Here is a 5,569-nt window from a genome sequence, read left to right as displayed (position 1 = left end):
CCATCCACTGTATCTTTTTGCATGCTTTTTGATGGGTATGCATAAAGTGCAATATTATGAATGTCTGTTCAATAAGTCATGTATTGACTACAAGTCAAGGCAAGCAAGTGCTAAATCCATCCCAATATTTTTTCTGCTCAAATCAATGGGCATTGGGCATTTAAAACAGGAATCGATAATAGTGACAGATTTCAATGCTACTGCTAGGAATTTATATTAATACAAACAGCATCCACATTATACTTGACACTGTGACATAAAAGACAGAAAATCAATACCCTTATATCCCTGCTTGGATTAAATTCTCTTCTTGGAATATGCTACTTAAAAGTCAACCATAGTGCTAACATTTTCTGCATAATTAAGATAACTTCATAAAAGGTAAAATAAATTATAACATAGCAAGCACTTTTGTTGGAAAATTAGTATCAAATTAAATAACATTCAAAAACCCAATGGCAATAACATCCCTGATCACAAGAATTACTTATTGTAACCCAAGATGCCAAAACTCTAAGTCAAGTTGTTCTCTACTTTTTGTTGCTATTATCTATTAATAATGAAGTGGTGTAAGTGTGTGAATGTGTGTGTGTCTGTCTATTTAAAGCACACAAGCTCAAAATACAGAAGACTGTGAGGTGTTTTTGTACCTGGATAATGCGTAGGTAGGAAAGCAATTTAAAGCAATAGAATGCATTATTATTTATTTATTTATTTATTTTTAGAATGCATTATTTAATGTCAGTACAACTTTCAGTGTGACTCAAACTTAATGATTTTTTGAGGGGAGAAATAAATGGGTTGAGCTCCATCAGATGTCTACTCAATTTCACACTGCAGATAGTGTTTTAAAAGAAAATTTACTGTGCAAGTTGGAAAAGTAATTACTCTTCAACTACAGAGCTATTGTCTTTTAAAAGATGCATGTATAATTTGGCCTTGGCATCAGAAAAGAGCAGTCATGATGTTCAGAGAAAGATCCACTAGTACAAAAATATCTAGAAGAAATGGGAAAAACAGACATTTAAGATATCCTGAATGAAGTATAAAATATCATCATAGATGATTTAAGAAATCAAAGGGATGGGGGGCCTAGGTGTCTCAGTAGGTTAAGTGTCCAACTCATGGTTTAGTTTCAGTTCGTGATCCCCAGGTCATAAGATGGAGCCCCACTTTGGGCTCCAGGCCCAGTGCAGAGTCTACTTAAGTTTCTCTCTCCCTCTCCTCTCCATCCCTCTGCTCTCTTCCAAATAAATAAATCTTGAAAGAAAGAAGAAAGAAAGAAAGAAAGAAAGAAAGAAAGAAAGAAAGAAAGAAAGAAAGAAAGAAAGAAAGAAAGAAAGAAAGAAAAAGAAAGAAAGAAAAAGAAAGAAAGAAAAGATAGAAAGAAAAGATAGAAAATAGAAAGAAAAGAAAGAAATCCAGGAAGTTACATTAGAAATACAAACATTCCATCCCGTTCTTTCTTGGATATTCCCAATTGCCTGACTTCCTTGATGGGCCCTTTATTATTTAAAAAATGTGCTCACAGACAAACTAACCTTCCTCCTACCCCTTTCATTACTTCTCTTACCACTTTGCCAATGACTTTCAAACTACGGACTCAATCATTTGTTTTGGGGATAGAGTCTTCTATCTCTCTTTATAAGATTTCTAAGATAAGCGCCATTTGCCATATACGTGCAGCCTCTCAAACATTCATCTTCAATTTCTTTTAAACTTATTATTGTTGTATACATACCACATACTTTGTTGCACTGTTCCAGGCACTGGGGAAACAAAAAGAAACCAAACATTCAAGCACCTCTTGTAAAGGAAATTAATGTTCAACTCTTTTAGTAGATCGGAGTCTAATCTAAATTCAAATCTTTTATCAAATTTTGCACCAGCTCAACTATCTTTATTAGAGCTGACAGTATCTGAGAATCACTCTTCTGTTACACTGTCGCTTCCAAAGTCTATACTTTTCACTCTCTACACACTATTTTTTTTAAGATTTATTTATTTGAGAGAGAGAGAGAGATAAAAATGGGGGGAGGGGCTGAAGGAGAGACTCCCCCAGACATGGGGCTGGATCTCAGGACCCATGAGATCACAACCTGAGCTGAAACCAAGAGTCAGACGCTTAACTGACTAAGTCACCCAGCACCCCTCCACACAATATTTTTGTATGTAATTTGAAGCCACATACATTTTCCTCTTGAGAATTTCCTGGGACTCAACCTTAATTTTTTTTTTTTTTTGCTTCCTTCAAAACAGCAATCTATAGACAAATGAAATTGGTTCTAATGCACTCAATGAAACAAATGTATTGATGATCTAACAGGGCCATTCACAATTCTGAACAATGCAGATAAGAAATGAACAAAATAAACAAGCATTCTTGCCTCAAAAAGCTTATGTAGTGTTCATTATGTATACATGATTTTCTTTGTCATTTGAGTAACTACAACTGCAGCAAGATGGTCTGCCTGTGTCTAGAAAATCTTCTATGCTCATTAAGAATTAAGAAAGCATTGTCAGCATAGATTTGGCCGTCACAGAAAAATACAATCTATGTGATCTCAGATCACCAGGTAACTAAATATAAAAGGTAAAATAAAAATCTTAACCAGAACCAAAATCTATAAATATAATCATGGTGAACTATTTTAAATGACTTTAAAATTTCAATATTTAACTGCAAATTGTGAGACATGATTAAAAAGTGAAGGTGGGAAAATGTTAGAAATAAGGTGGAAATCTATGCTGAAAATTAAATATGCAAAAAGATGCTGTCTTTGGACTCTTCTCTACATATTCTTTACGTGCCTTTTCTTCCTGGAGTTTGGGCACTCCAGTAAGGTTTCTCCTATGCTTATCTCTTACAAGACAATTAATTATACTTTATTCTCAGTGCAATGCTTTTACTGTTCTCAAAATTAAATAAACAGAACTGCTTTTTTTGATATTTGAAACTACCTCTTCTCAGTTTTTCTTTCCCAGTGATCATTCCTATTCCCAACTAAAAATTGGCTGTGCAACTCTAGGACACGACACTGATCAGGGTCCTTTTCTTTTTTCAGTGATAATTCAATGTTGATATTTTATCCACATCCCATTTCTTTCCCTAGAAAAATCAATATCCATATATTCTTTTATTCCTTCAACCTACGTTCATTACCCATTGTATGCCATGTAATATCCTAGGGAAATATAAAATAATGAACATTTTCTTTTTAGGAGTTGGTAGCCTAGTGGAGACCATAGTCATAAAGACATATATTTATCACAAAATGTAATAACTTTTAATAGAGGTGAATAAGGAGGTAGAGAGCTGTAGAAGAGTGGCTTTTAGAGTCTAGATGGAGAACGGGAGAGGTGCTAACAGAATGAGGGCTGCAAAACTATTTCGTTTCCCTCTGTCTGAAAGCTCGAGGGGGCTGTAAATAGATGCCATCACACAAATCTATGCAATTTATCCCCAAATCAGTTATTCTACTTGTAAAACATGAGATGTTTAATTTAGAGAAACGTGAATCCCGATTTCACCTTTGTCCCAAACTCGTTAAAAAGGAAGGAATCTGAATGTTATCATAACACTAGAAAAGCTGGGCATTTTGTATATTTTAAGATGCTTCCACATGTTTCTAGTTAACTTGTCTCCCGGAATTGGGGAATTGGCCATCCAATCATTCTACTTGGGTTTGTCTTCCTGCTTCTGGATGGCCCACTTTCTTACTTGTAAGCTGTGTTTTCTCTTATCTATGATTTTCTTGATATCATTTTGTTCTCTCTAGCTTACTTTATTGTAAGAATACAGTATATAATACATTTAACATATAAAATATGTGTGTTAATTGACTGTTTATGTTATCAGTAGGGCTTCTGGTCAACAGTCAGCTATTAGTAGTTCAGTTTTGGGGAGGTCAAAAGTTATACTTGGATTTTCAAATGCATGCGGGTCTGGGGCCCCTAACCCCCGCATTGTTCAGAGGTCAACCATATGTTTTTCTTGTCTTTTCATCCCATATTGAACGGACCAGTCTGCCTGACTGACAGGCTTCAGGCAAATCCATGAGCAGTATTCCTGAGAACTGCTGTAGGAAGGGCTTCTCTGGCCTGAGGGACCTTGGATGGCCTGAATCTCAGGTGGGTATAAATTTGAATGCTCCCCCTCAGCACTTCTTCACCGTGATAGTGACAGTTGGAGTGGAAAGTCTTTGGAAGCGGGCTTCTTGCCTGGAGATTCTTTACTTCTGAGTGGGAGTAGGGGCCCTTTCTGCTTTTAGGGGTCATGAGGAAGGGCTGGGGGTTGTTAAAACTTGAGCAGCTGCCTCTGGGCTTCTCATTTTTAAATTTTACTATCTGTGCCCCCTTTGGCTGAAATTATACTTTCCATATGAATTGTATGCCCCCCCCCCACTTTTTAATCATTTTGCTACCAGGATCCATAATATTTGCTTTTTATTATGTAATACATGGCTATTTCATTGACTTCCACTAACCATAAACTGTGTGGTTTTCTCCACCATTGTTTCAGGTTCTTCTGTAAAGTCCTATGCATCAAACTAAATGCCTTCGCTATTTAGTTCAACCTTTTTAATTTTAGACACAAGGAATATAAGATGTAAGTAAATATAGACGTAAGTACTCACATTAAATGGGTCCAAAGGCAACCCCAAGCAGTGAAACTCCCAGGCTTACCTCTCCCATTCCCAATCTGCTGCTCAACGGAGGGGGCTACCCATTCTCTGCCAGACTTCCTCAGGAATTTAGGAATAAATGAAGAGTCTCAAGTTTTAACAAGATAGAAAGTTCCAAATGACTATCAACTAATATGAAGTATGAATAGACTTGCCACAAAATTTAAAGGATACTTCTATCACTCTGTGTGGGTGGGTGGGTGTGGTCTTGACCCGGGTTTGAGAGCCGCTGATAGGTCGGTTAGTCCTTCTCAACCGTTAGATTCTGCCCACACCCCCAACGACCGCTCCTACGATCCCAGGGCCCGGTACCAGGCTACCAGGGACAGCCCTGAGCCCCCTGACATTATTCGAATTAGCCAATCCCAAGCATGTTTGCCCGGCCTCCCCTTTCTTTTCCACGGAAACTATCATCAAAGTGCTTGTTCACAGCTCACTTGCCTCCCTCTGCCCGCCCACTCGGTGCTTGGTGCTTCCCCGGGGTGGCCCTGTCCTGGGGTTCTGTGCTCTCCCCCGGGAGGCTGGGAATGCACAAACTGGAAAATGCCTTCCGGTCTCACCATTCACCACCCGGAAGTAGCTAAAACAACTTCAACTTAACATGTTGGATTTCTCGGGGCGCCTGGGTGGCTCAGTCAGTTAAGCATCTGCCTTCGGCTCAGGTCGTGGTCCCAGGGTCCTGGGATCGAGCCCAGTATCGGGCTCCCTGCTCCGCGGGAAGCCTGCCTCTCCCTCTCCCACTCCCCCTGCTTGTGCTCCCTGCCTCGCTGTGTCTCTCTCTCTCAAATAAGTAAATTTTAAAAAACCATGTATGTGTGCAGAGGTGGTGTGGATGTGAGTGTGCATGGAGGAAAAAAGCTGCTACTCTCAGTAGGCCAAACGCT

General features: G+C 38.6%; 1 long non-coding RNA gene across 2 annotated transcripts; it reads right to left on the bottom strand.

Moving 5' to 3' along the window:
* Positions 1–733: 733 nt before the first annotated feature.
* Positions 734–5,183, bottom strand: LOC113913137. Of its 2 annotated transcripts, none has more exons than XR_003517100.1 (3): positions 4,638–5,183; positions 1,742–1,769; positions 734–998 (listed from the first exon to the last, which is right to left on the bottom strand). It is a non-coding gene; the product is annotated as an uncharacterized LOC113913137 (long non-coding RNA). The 2 variants fall into 2 exon arrangements; XR_003517101.1 differs by having other exon boundaries at positions 4,687–5,183.
* Between the last annotated feature and the right edge of the window lie 386 nt (positions 5,184–5,569).

Source organism: Zalophus californianus, chromosome 14 (genome assembly GCF_009762305.2).
Source record: "Zalophus californianus isolate mZalCal1 chromosome 14, mZalCal1.pri.v2, whole genome shotgun sequence".
NCBI classification, from domain to species: Eukaryota; Metazoa; Chordata; class Mammalia; order Carnivora; family Otariidae; genus Zalophus; species Zalophus californianus.
The sequence above is the reverse complement of the archived record's forward strand: the minus strand, read 5'-3'. Positions and strand labels throughout refer to the sequence as shown.